This window comes from Acipenser ruthenus, chromosome 2, assembly GCF_902713425.1.
Source record: "Acipenser ruthenus chromosome 2, fAciRut3.2 maternal haplotype, whole genome shotgun sequence".
Lineage (NCBI taxonomy): Eukaryota > Metazoa > Chordata > Actinopteri > Acipenseriformes > Acipenseridae > Acipenser > Acipenser ruthenus.
In genome coordinates, this window is record NC_081190.1 from 110,252,542 (window position 1) to 110,265,895 (window position 13,354).

Genomic DNA, 13,354 nt, shown 5'->3' on the forward strand with positions numbered 1-13,354 from the left:
ATCAGGGCCAGCTCTGCGAAGGACGCCGGGTGATGCTGTTCCTCCCACTTTTCCCACCTCCCCCCATCTCGACGCCACAGCGTGTTGATAACTATGGGGAGGTCATGGAAGAGGTCCGTTTCAGGGTGCATCAACCAGTCCCATATTTCCTGGGATGGTGGTGAAGGCGGTGATGTTGGAAGTGGTGGGGTGGCTGCCGAGGATGGGGTTTGCAGCTGCTCCTGGTCCAGATTGTGGGGGCATCCTGCCCAGCTGTGGCCATCCGCCTCACAGCGCCCACACCAGTCAGCTGGTGGCCCATCTGGGCAGGACCTCCACCGATGATCCACCTTCCCACACCAAGAGCACCAGGGAAAAAGGCTGGCTGGGTCCTCCAGCTGAGGTGGCTGTTGTTGCAGCAGCTTACATTTCTTCACCTGCTGCATCTCCTGCCTTTGCCGCTGTCTGCTCTTCTTCCCCATTTTCTCTTTTTTCTTTAAAAAAAAAACTCCCAAAATTCAAGGAAAAAGAAAAAAAAAAAAAAATTACTGCTCTGAGCCTCCAGGTGGCGCTCTCCCGTTTCTGACACCAAATGTGACAGGATGGACCGAGGTTTGAGACTCAGAGACAGTGTAAAGTAAAGTTTTTAATTCACAAAAATCCAAAATAAACAGGCACAAGGGCCAAACAAAAAGGTTTTAAACATAAAATAAACACAAAACAAAAAGCAAAACTTACAAAATAAAGCTTCCAGGCTGGGCGTTGCCTTCACTGGTCAAAAAAAACACAGCACACACAAACACACTTCTTCTCTTCTAGAACTCTCCTTCAACTCTCTCCCCAGCCAGGGCCTCTCCCCTTGCTTTTATTCCCTGTGGCTGGAGCCCAATTAATCAATAATTGCTAATTAGTCAATTAGGGCTCCAGCCACATTCTCACATGTTTTCCTGGCAGGGAGGAATTTTAACCCCCTCCCTGCCAGTCCCAACCATGATCATAAAGACGGGGCAGTCCCCCGTCACAGGGGGGCAATAGGTTTTTCACACCTGAAGATTGCATGTTTGATTACCTTGCACACCAAACAAATGAAAGAAGCACCAAACTTTGGTGTAATTTTTTCTCTCAGACTCCCTCTATATACTACTACAACCCACAAAAAAAATCTGCTGAAATACAATGTGAAAAATGTGCAAAAATGCAGAAAATCAGAGAGGGGGGAAATACTTTTTCAGGGCACTGTATATATATATATACACACATATACACATACTGTAATACTGAGTGTGTGACCCACCCAGTCTCTGCAAACAACAAACACGTGGACTTCAGTTTGTCTTTTACTCAACATGGTTGTTGACTAAACAGAGACTTTTTTCATATTCTATGTCGTATTTGCTCAGCAACTGCATGAAAGATTTATGAACTTGGGCTGTGCACAAATGACTTTTTCACAATATGTATATATGTTGGAGAGGGATTATAAGAACAAACTAAGGGAAGACTTAAGTCAGTGCTTAGAAATTCTGGCCTGTGATTGGTTAAAACCTCATCATAGGAGCAAAAATAGATTGAACTATTGCCCTGACATCCTCGCACCTGTAGCCAATAGTCTCCATCTGTCATGTGATTGGTTCACATCACTGTCAGTCCCGCCCCTTTTCAAAGGAACGTCTTTCATCTCCACTCCTCACAACAAGAGAAAATGGCTGAACACCGATTCTGTGACTTAACAGAAAATGTATTACAAAACATACTACAAAAGAAAAATGCTCCAAACACTAAAATGGTGATTAAAACAGCACTTTCACTGTTTTCTGACTTTCTGAAATAAAATCAAATTCAACTCAACGAAAACAAATATGACGGGCAGGATATAAACTGGATTATGCAGCAGTCAGCAAACCAGATGGAGAGCTCTACGCCAAAAAAACCCGCTAACTATGCGGAATGAACAAAAACATTTTCTGTTATTTACAGTATTTACTTATGCTGTATCAGCTATATTTAAACAAAATGTCAATATTGATTTACATATGCTGTAGCAGCTATAAAGTCATATTTACTCTGACTGATTCATATATTAAATATGTACTGCAGACTCAGCCATAGTGGAAAATGAAATGCCCCTCGGGAAGACTATTGTTACCTCCAGGGTGCGGCTTCGGGCATTTATATATATATATATATATATATATATATATATATATATATATAAAATAAAGCTTAGCTTATATATATATATATTTCTTGAGCATTAACTAAAACACAGAACAGGAACCTAAACTATCTTGCAGGACAGCTAAGCCGTTTACCTGCCAATTAAATAAAACACTTAAACAAAACAAACCACACAGGTTTAACACTGATCCAAAAAAGGTTTACACTTCCTTTTCCTACACTTGTGCACACTGTCAAGCAGGCTCTCCACACAGCAGCCCCAAACAGACTGGCTGCTTTCTTTAAATACACTGCACCTGGCTCTAATTTACAATGACAGCCAGGTGCAGGGGATCATTACTAATCAAACAATTAACACATGTAATTAAACAATTAAACAAATGAAGGCTTTTCAGCCTGTGACCTTCTGGGAGATGTAGTCCTTTGCTCCCCAGGACTACACTTCCTCACTATATATATATATATATATATATATATATATATATATATATATATATGTGGCACTGAGATCATTTATGGTTGTACCAAGTTTTTTACTTATTTTAATGTACTTTATAGCTGCTCTTATCTGTAAGGTGATATTGTATAACTTGATATTTTGTAACAACTGTAAGTCACCCTGGATAAGGGTGTCTGCTAAGAAATAAAATAATAATAGTATTAGGTCATCTGCATAATGATGTGTCTTGAACAGGTAAGGTAATCAAGATGGAGCCCGAGAGGTAGTAAGTTGTGAGCATGAGATATATATTCTTTCTCTCATGTCCCTTCCCGAGCTCCTTAAATCAAGAAGGCATAGAGTTAGCATAATGGAATATAGTGTTACATGTATTTCTCTGTTTGCTCTGCAGAAATATTAATATTGATGTATGATAAAACCTGTATTGGGAATACTGAAATTCTGTCTAAAAGAGACACAACAGTGACAGCAGATACACTGATAAATCTGACAATGATTTATATTCATCACATTTTATTGTGTCCTTGTGGATCTGTGTCAATCACATACTCATCACTGAAAATTTCATTTCCAGGAGCAGAAGCATAGTAAATAAAATGTTTCGACTGACAGTGGTGTTATGGTCTGCTAGCTCAGGTATTAATGTTTTGAGTATTAATTTTATGGAATTTTATTGTACTCCAGTCCCAACAAACTTCCAGCAGTAAAACAGATTCATATTTTCTAAATTCAGAAGTACATGTGGCACGACAGTACAAAAACACAAGCTAAATACAAAGATATAGCTTCTAGACTGCAAATGATGCGAATGTCAATCCGATTTCCAATACCTGGTAACCATTTAGGTAGTGTGAATTGGGGATTTGACATAACTTCTCTTCCTGTTAATGTACAGCCTACCTGCTTTACCTAAATAATGCGCGATCAACAAATGTTGAAATCACACTGTCATTCAAATCATTCACAGTTATGCACATGATAACTGTGCATTATGTAGGTAGCGTGAATAGGGTGTAGGTAGTGTGAATAGGGTGAAAAAGGGTTTGATAGCTGCTGGGTTCTTTATTGAACATTCACTTTATTTTCAGATCACTAATTTCACTAATCCTTAGCAGCTTTCTTTATTCCTTTACTGTATTTAGATTTAAAAAAAATGTTTATTGCATATTTCAATCATTTTTGAAAGTCACGTATGAGAAACCAACCAGTCATCTTTAATGATCTATTGTAATTCCAGTACATCTCATCCTGTTAATAGATGTTATCCTGTGCATATAACATAAACTTTTTATGTTAAATAGTAGTTCCTCCCGGTAGAGGCTGACGTTCTTGACTCTAAGCTAGAGAGCTTGGCTCCTTGCATTCGTGCTTATAGTCTAGAGTGAGGGTTGTTGGTTCACACCCAACCGCCGCTCTGTTACATTGGGGCCATGACCCCGATCTCATAGATTGACTGCAGGTGAGGTGAAAGGGGAGACAAGTGTAACAGGCAGTGTGATACACTGGTGCTACGGATTCTGTCCCGTCTTGACGGGTTGAGATGAGATTAAAAGCTCTATAATCACATATGCAGAGGAGCCTGGTGTGTGGGGTTACTAATCCACGTCCAGCCTCCACCCTGTTACATGTACGCTTTTTTTTGTTTTTGTGTTTTAAAATAAATTAGAATAAAGTTAGTGTGTCTCTTATTATAATTGAAATAACTTTGCACATTTTGAGCATCAGGACCATGGTCTGACCCAAACAGCACGAGATGGCACCCCACACACAGTGCATTATTTTATATTATAGCCACCAGTTCTAAAAATGCTTTAATGTAATGTATTAGACATTCTTGAGGCACAAATCCGACCAGGACAGAATACTTTTCCATACAACAATCATCTTTCAAGCTATTCTCAAAGATAAATTGTTCATTAGTATTTTTTTTAATTACATTTTTTGCATCACATATATTTAATTTACTACTGCAGTTTGTGTGAATTGTATTATGTTTAATTAAGGTAACCCAATATGTTTAATTAAGGTCATCTTTATCTTCTTTGTTAATTGGTTCTTGCAATTTCCTTCACTCACTATTTCTTTAATAAAATGTTCACATTGTTAAAACCAAATCAGATGCTCACAGAAACTACAAATAATATGTTTTGATACATCCATTATTTTTTTGGTTGGTTTTCTAAAATACTTTTTTATTTGTTTATAATTGTGAAAATACTTTTTTTATATATATAATTGCAGGAATTCTCTGAAGATGGGATGAACAAAGAATGGGGTATTAGGTTATAGTGAGCATGGCTACAGCTAGAGAGACAGCATTGCATTTGAATAGGCATAAGGAAAAATTAATTTTGATAAGAAATACATGTTTTCTTTCCCTTCTGTTGTTGCTGCTCCTAATTCATGTGTATGTGGAGTTACAGCCCCTATTTTTTAGGGGATCCTAAAGATGTGTCTGATTTGTGGAGATTTTAACTTCGGTGCGCTCCAAAAAATGTAATATTCCAGCTCTACTGTAGATCTCCCTTTCCATGTTGAGGATTTTTTTTCTTTAGATGTGGTGCTGCATAAGAGAAAACTGCTCACAGCTTTCCATTACCCACATGCCCCCAGCTTTTTAAATGTAATTTCCCATACAATGCTATAAAATCACCATGAAAGTCCTTTGTTGGCATCCCACATGTTTGGCATCTGCAGGGTAAGGCCAATGGGAACTCAAGGTAGCATCAATTACATTTCATTAAGTTTGGGTAATTAAACTGTTTGGATGGTGAGAATAAAATCAATGCTTTGGATTCTGTGCTTCTTTGCACCCTTTCTAGAGCAGCAATATCCTTTTTGTAACGAGGTGACCAGAACTGAACACAATATCCTAGATGAGGTCTTACTAATGCATTATAAAGTTTTAACATTACTTCCCTTGATTTAAATTCAACACATTTCACTATATACCCAAGACCTGTCCTTTACAGCAGGGTAAAAGCAAACGATGCTAATATTTATCTATTCTACCTGACTCTTAGACAAACCAGAGGAAATGTTAATAAAGGATTGATTGTTGCTGTAAATGTTTATGGGTTTAAACACATAAAAATGCAATGTTTTACAGTATCTTAATGTCTTTTGAATGACAGGGGGGACTATTTTGTGTCTCATGAAGGGATTACTGCACTATGAAATGTCAGAGTCAAAACAAGTTCAGAAACAAGTCACATGAAGGTCTGCATTGCATCTACCTTTTCTGGTAAGTTTCTTCTATATATGTGTCTGAAGAGAACTTTCATCCTTTTTTGAATTTTCAGTCTTTTTCGAAGTGGATTTTCTTTTAAGATGCCTTAATTGCAAATGAATGAAAAGGTTTTAAAAATAGCAGACTCCCACTTAAATTACCATAGAAACTGCTCCACACAGTTCAACTCCATTATTGTATAAGGGTAATTGTTGTTTTTAATTAGAAATAGGTCTGTTCAACACATGCACCTGTCATACTTGCTAACATATACTATACTGTTCTCCATCGCCCAGGGAGCCCTGTTAGTCACCGCCTGGGGGTTGTTTGCTGCTGACCCCTGACCCCTGGGAATTTGCTGTGGCCTCTGGCGGAGTATGCCACACCACTGTCCGTATTTCTGCTGCCAGCGTTGCCACTGGCAGCATGTTCACTGCCACACCTGCCTTTGCTGGAGGAGCCAGCCGCGGCGTTGTCAGAATTTCCGCTGACAGCATTGTCACTGGAGGAGGACCTCGCTCCGCTGTTAGCATTTCCACTGACAGCCTTGCCATTGTCAGCATTGCCACTGCCAGGATTGCCCCAGCTGGAGGAACCAGCCATGGCGCTGTCAGCACATCTGCTGACAGTATTTCAGCTGTCCGCATTACCGCTGCCAGCGTGTGTCACCCCGCTATCAGCCTTTCTGCTGCAAGCGGGGCCACTGGAGGAGGTCCTTGCATTTCCGCTGACAGGATTGCCCTGGCTGGAGGAGCCAGCCTCACCAAGGTCAGCATTTCTGCTGGCAACATTGTCACCCATGGGCCCATTGATACCTCTGTTCTTAGCTCAGGAGTACACCCGAGACTTTTGGGCTCTGGACTCATGACCGTAGGGTCGTGGGTTCAATCCCTGGTTGGGGACACTGTTGCTGTACCCTTGAGCAAGGTACTTTACCTAGATTGCTCCAGTAAAAACCCAAATGTATAAATGGGCAATTGTATGTAAAAAATAATGTGTAAAAAAATAATGTAATTGTATGTAAAAATAATGTGATATCTTGTAACAATTGTAAGTCGCCCTGGATAAGGGCGTCTGCGAAGAAATAAATAATAATAATAATAATTTAAAGGGGGAGATGACCTATGAGGCTATGTGTGCTACGCACAAGGAGGGGGGGGGGGAGAGATATGTGACGGGGTACACCCCGCCCCTGTGTCTATTTGTGTTATTTTGTATTCGTTTTTTTTTTGTATTATTATTTAAAATGTACTGTTTGGTGTATTTAAAAACATACAGTTTTTATTGTTATTATTGTAAAATGCCCCATCCAGATAAAATCAAGAGAATGCGTGGTCAACAGCAAGTGATTATTGACAAACTGGCTGTTGACCACGCATATGAGAAATCCTGTTCCGAATGTGGTTGGGGGATAAACTAGGTATCTGATAGCGAGTTAATCCCTCTGCCACAATATAAAAACAAGCAGTTTTGGCTGAAAAGGGGTGGGTTGTCCAGAGGAGGAAAGATACAAGTAAGAACAGATACTGAAAGTAAACAATTGCTACCCATGCTGGTTTACACCTGCACGATCCATGTTTTTGTATCTGTTTTGTTTTGGCCATTGTGCCTTTTGTTTTGTATAAGTGTTTGCGTTGGTTCAAACCTTTTGTTTAAACCTCTTATTTATTATTGAAATCTGCGCACCGGTGCAATTCACTCACCACTCTGTGTCTGCATTTCCTAACATGACATCACCACACAAGCTGTCCTGTCACAAGCCTGAAAACATTATAATGGCCTAGACTTGGGATGAAGGATCAGTTTCCCAGCATTGAAGTTTACACATGTAATTCTTAAATTCACGCCATAGATACACTTTCCAAAAAACTAGAGGAGCAACATCTCAAACTTGATTTCTTTCCAAAACACAATTAGCAACAAAAAATACATTTAAATATTTCAAGTAAGCAGTCCATAACCTCTTTAATCTCCTGCTCAAAATACACAATGACAATTTTGTCAGTATGACAATTATCTTGCATCAGATTTCATGCATATACCAATTTCATGTCTTCCTACAAAACCCACCCCTTGGAAACACAATAAGATCAATGCGACCTGCAATGCAGATGCCCCCGCACAGCAAACATGAGTCCCCTCCAAAACGGACACATCCAAGGATGTTGAATTGAGCAAATCGTTCTTCTCGGGCTCTGCATACTCAAACACGTCGATCATTAGTGGACAGATGCCATTTAGATTAATCAGTGAACAAAGCATGTGCCCAATAATGGAGCTGCCAGTTCTGATGATGAAGGGAGTAATCAGCAGAATATCCTGTGTTGCAGGGTCAATTGAGGAACTGTAGCTGGTTTTATAGACCTCAAAGCAGACTCATGCAATCAGTTTTTCACAGTCTAGTCGCTCATGGTATCTCTAGTTGCTATCCTGGAGAGGATATTGAGTCCTCAGTGCCATTTTATGTAGGTATCGGGCATTGTATGGTATGGTTGACCTCCCAAGACCTTGTCCAAGATGCCAAGTGTACAAGCCTGTGCTTTGATAGCCTGTCTACAATCTGGAAATAACAGAAGGGTTCACTCGGGATTAACCATGTACACAACTTTGTGTATCCACAGATTCGAGCAATTTAACAGCTCTGGCAGTCTGGACTTCAATCAAAAACCTTTTCTCAAGCATCATTTGAAGCCACGATTACCAAACCAGCAACAACAAACAATGCTATCACCTGAGCAGCCACTCTACTAATGATCAAATCTGAAGTCTAAAAGGGGTTACCTGCAGTGCAAAATGCATCTTAACAGCTGTCACAATTTATTGAAGAAAACATAAAAGGTCAGCTTATGAATGCCTCGACACCTTTTTACACTGTATGTTCATGCTTTTTTGGTTGCCATATTTGATGTTTCATTTTTATTGAGCAGTATAGTTACAGCTCATAGGTCCAAGACTATATATGTTTTTGACAGAAATTATGCATTACTGGGTGTACAGTTGTCTCTCTCTTTTTGAAAATATTAATAAACTGACTGTATGAAGGTTGTTTGCTGCAACCGGCCAGGAGGCTCTGTCCTCTTCAATAGGATGGTAGCATTTATTGATTTTTAGACAAGTGCACTTAAAATCAAAACTGATGGCTGCAGGAGAAATAAACTGCTGAACTGCAGGAATAAGACAAAGCCATTGTATTCTCTTCAATCAAAGGCCCCATCAGTTCCAGTGTGGGGTAGATTAGGTACATGAGCCAGATAGATTCAGAGAGTAAATACTAAGATACCTTATTTGTTCAACTCATGTACATTGTCTGCTGTTTTGCTTTAGGTAATACAAACTCAACTACTCCTGAGAAAGCTTTCCAAATGTATGTTCCTGGACATTAAAAACGAAGTATGATATTTTCCCTTAAGGTGCCATAAAAAGAAAATAACATGAAAGTGTAGAAATTGCTGTTGCTTTACAATAAGCTTCTTTGTGTATCCATGTACCTGGGGCATGCAGTGCTGTTTTTGTACCTACATGACAAATCAAATAAAGAATATGCATTCAAATATATATTGTTTAACTATATTGAACTTTTTTATGCCATAAATATATTTCACATAGTCTTTAAGAAGACTGTGCAGCATTTCTAAAATGTACTAATTTTGGGATTGATTGAAGAATGCTAGATTTAGCCATGTAATGTATTAGGTAGGAAAAATAGAAAAGGTGTCTGTGACAGGGTGGCTTTTTAATTTATTTTTGTACCAAGGTATTTTTGTTGACTCCAAGAACCTTTCCTACTTCCCTTCATGTCTGAATGTGTGTGTGCTTGTGATATGCATGATTAATGAATTCTGACTTACCATTTCCCCTATTTTCCCCAAATCACTGCAGTGTATCCCCATTCTTGGAGAACAACACAAGCAAAGAGAAAATAATATTAAAAAACCAAAGTTTGTATTATTCATACATGTGTATAAAAATCCTTGTTGCTGGTAGTAGCTGATCAGCAGTGTATAAAAGATGGCCGCCAGTGATACCTCAGCATATAAAGATGGCTGATAGTGCCACATCAGCAGAAACAAAATGGTTGCTGAGGTTAAAGGTCATAGCTAATATTTAAAAGTGCACTTTTCTTTATGTTGTTTCTTATATATGTGTATGGTTAACCCTATGTGTGTGGATCTGGACAAAATATTTTTTTGATGATGCTAATGAAGCATTTTTGCATCTGTATTTATTTTTATTTTTTTTTAAAAAATGAGAGCTGTATCTTTAAATGAGAGTTGCCTTATGGGAAATTCATTCTATATATAAAGGCCTTGGAATGCTCAGGGGGAGCTCTAACCTTGAAGGTGGGTGCTGGAGAGACTCATGGTGTATTACTTTCTCTTGTTTTTCTTTTGTTTCATATAAATAAATCGTTTTTTTTGCAATTTAATTCTGGTGTTTTTATCATCCTTTTTGGCAAGCCAAACCCAGTCACTCGGCCTGGTGACATATGGTGTCAGAAGTGGGATTTTGCGGCTTGGGTGTTGCAAACATGAACACCATGATTTACCAGAATGCATAAAACGAGAGAATGGAGACAAAGGCCAAAAACGAGAAAGACAGTGGAAAAAATATCAACCAGACTTCCAACACCCCAAAAGAAAGAAGACCGCTGGAGTAAAGTGGTACAGCATCTTAAACAGATGGCAGATGAGGATAAGATGGAGGAGGGAGCAGAGGGAGTTATAACAGGTGCCAGACCCAAAACAACTCCTACCTTGCAAGTCCAGACCAGGTCCCAAAAGACTAATTTACCAGCAACCACAGTTTCTGAACCAGCAGCTGAACTGTCAGGTGGCCCACCGGAAGATATAGGGTCACTGTTAAAATGGCTGGCTATTCAGCAGGTGGAGACTGAAAAAAGACGACAGGAGGATGAGAAACGCCGGGTGGAGGAATTCCAGAGGTTCTGTGAAGAACAGCAGTTCCGAGAGCTGAAACTGCTTGAGCAGCTTCAGAGAGAAGAACAGCAGCGCCAAGATTGGACAGACATGCTGAAAGCTCTGAAAGAAGCAGAACCTCGCCAAGTGCCGGTCTGGAAGGATCCCAAGCTGGTTAGGCTGATGCCAGATGATGACATTGAGGCATATTTGACTACTTTTGAGAGAGTAGCACAGTCATGTCAGTGGCCACAGGAACAGTGGGTGTTGTGGCTTGCACCAAACTTAACAGGGAAGGCCCAGAAAGCCTACAGTGGAATGGACATTCAAGATGCCAAAAACTATGCCAAAGTAAAGGATACCATATTGAAAAGATATGATATTAACTCTGAAACATATCGGCAGAGGTTCCGCAAATTCCGCTACAGAGATGCAGAGAGTCCTCGAGAGGTTTGCAATCGTCTGAAGGAGCTCTTCAATAAATGGATCAAACCTGAAACTCGGACTACAGTGCAGATGACGGAGATCCTCGTCTTGGAGCAGTTTTTGACAGTCCTTCCCGATGACTTACAGACCTGGGTTAAAGAGCACCGTCCCGAGACCTTGGAGAAAGCCATCTCTCTAGCAGAGGATTACACTTTGGCTCGGAAGGAATCGGATCGACGGCGACCTATGGTAAGACCCATCCAAAATACTGTTTTTTCGGAAAGAAAAGTAGTTGATCAGAGGGTACGGGAAGGGACTCATGAGAGACTGTGTTATAATTGTGGTAAATCTGGACACTTGTACCGTTTTTGCCCAAAGAACCAGACTTCTTTTAAAGGGAAACCAGATGACCTGTCCTTATTGGCAGGGAACTTTATGTTTAAAACTGTGAAATTAGACGGAAAATCAATAGAAGGCTTAGTAGACTCTGGAAGTCGCCAGACTTTGGTTAAAACGAACCTGCTCAGGAACAAAAAACCAGTAGGGGTCACCCCTATCACTTGTGTCCATGGGGATACTAGGGAATATCCTGTGACAAATGTAAAGATGAAAATTAATGAGCAGGAGTTACAGATGAACGTGGGGTTGGTTAAAAACCTACCCTACCCAGTAATACTGGGTCAAGACATTCCCATCTTTACTGACTTGCTGAATAATCCTCAGGCGAGACCTTCTGTTTCAGTTATCACACGCAGTCAGTCTCGTGCATGTAAAGACTCAGACCTGGAAGAGGATGAACTTTTTCCCTTTTCTCCAGATATCTTTGAGGGAGGTGGGAAAAAACATCTCACAAAGGGAGAAAAGAAAAGGGCTAAAAGGTTGAGATCCGCAGGATTACCATTAAGACAGGAAATAAAAAAGGTGGACATTGCTAAGCATCAACGAGAGGACACTACACTAACAAGTCTGTACAAGGGTCTGTATGATGGTGATGTTGAAAATGTTAAATTCCCTTTTTACACGATACAACATGAGATATTGTATAGAAATTGTGAACATCCCAAAACTGGGAAAAGGGTAAAACAGCTGTTGGTCCCAAAGCCTTTTAGAAAGGACATTTTGAAGGTTGCCCACCAAATTCCCCTAGCTGGTCACATGGGGAGAGACAAAACACTGGCAAAAATTTTACAAAGATTCTTTTGTCCAAACATCCATCAGGATGTGGCAGAGTATTGTCAGTCCTGTCCAGAATGTCAATTGGTTGCGCCTGATCTGCTCAGAAACAGACACAAATTGATCTCCATTCCAGTTGTAGACACCCCTTTTGAGAGGATTGCTATGGATATTGTGGGTCCATTAATATGCAGCTCCAAGGGTAACAGGTATATTTTGGTAATAAGCGATTACATGACCAGGTATCCAGAAGCAGTACCTCTAAGAAGTGCTACAGCTAAAAGAATTGCAGATGAGTTAGTCAAATTGTTCAGTCGTGTGGGAATACCCAAAGAAATACTGACTGATCAGGGCACTAATTTTACATCATCTTTGTTAAAGGAGTTATATCACCTCCTGGGTATCACTGCAATAAGAACCAGTCCCTATCATCCTCAAACGGATGGGTTGGTTGAAAGAATGAATCAGACCCTAAAACGTATGTTAAAGAAATACGTACAGTCAGAGCCTAAAGAGTGGGACAGAATGCTGCCATATCTTCTTTTTGCATATCGAGAGGTTCCCCAGGCCTCAACAGGGTTCTCACCCTTTGAGATGCTATATGGACGACAGCCTCGAGGCCCATTAGACCTCATTAAAGAGAGTTGGGAGGGGCAAACTGCTGATTCCACCAACATAATTGATTACATCGTAAATATGAGGGAAAAACTTGCTAACTTTGCAAAATTGGCAAAAGAGAATGTAATGGAAGCCCAAATCAAGCAGGGGAACTGGTATAACAAACATGCCAAAGAAAGACAGCTCAAGGTGGGGAGTAAAGTTTTGTTGTTGTTGCCTACCACAGAGAATAAGTTAATGGCAAGGTGGCAGGGTCCCTTTACTGTGCTCAGACAAATAGGTCCTGTAGATTATGAAATTGCTCTATCTGAATGAAAGAAAAAGATTTTTCACATTAACCTATTGAAACCTTGGTTTGATAGGGCACAAAGTAAT